The following is a 356-nucleotide window of genomic DNA, read 5'->3' as shown; positions in this document are numbered from 1 at the left end:
GCAGTTGACTCGATCTGTTTCCCTTCAATGAGAGGGGAGAATGAACACTTTCTCCAGGAAAAGTCTAGCTTGCAGCTCTTAAATGTGCTTCTCTAGCACTTTCAAAGCAAGCATGCTCAGAGGAGAGCTAGCCTGCCCTCAGACCCTGTGTTAGACTCCAAGGTCTAATTAAATCTCCAAAAAGAGTAGCGGGAGAGCAGATTCTTTGCACCTATGGATATAATGAAGGTGAGAGGACTCTGTAGTGGGGAGGGATGGAGCGAAATGGAAGACCTCTGCTTTTACATGCTAAAATAACATCCATCTTCATATATAAACTTGTAATGGAGGAGTTGAGTCCAGTATCGTCAATGGTC

The sequence above is a fragment of the Gopherus flavomarginatus genome, chromosome 1 (assembly GCF_025201925.1).
Source record: "Gopherus flavomarginatus isolate rGopFla2 chromosome 1, rGopFla2.mat.asm, whole genome shotgun sequence".
Classification (NCBI taxonomy): Eukaryota; Metazoa; Chordata; order Testudines; family Testudinidae; genus Gopherus; species Gopherus flavomarginatus.
The sequence above is the reverse complement of the archived record's forward strand: the minus strand, read 5'-3'. Positions refer to the sequence as shown.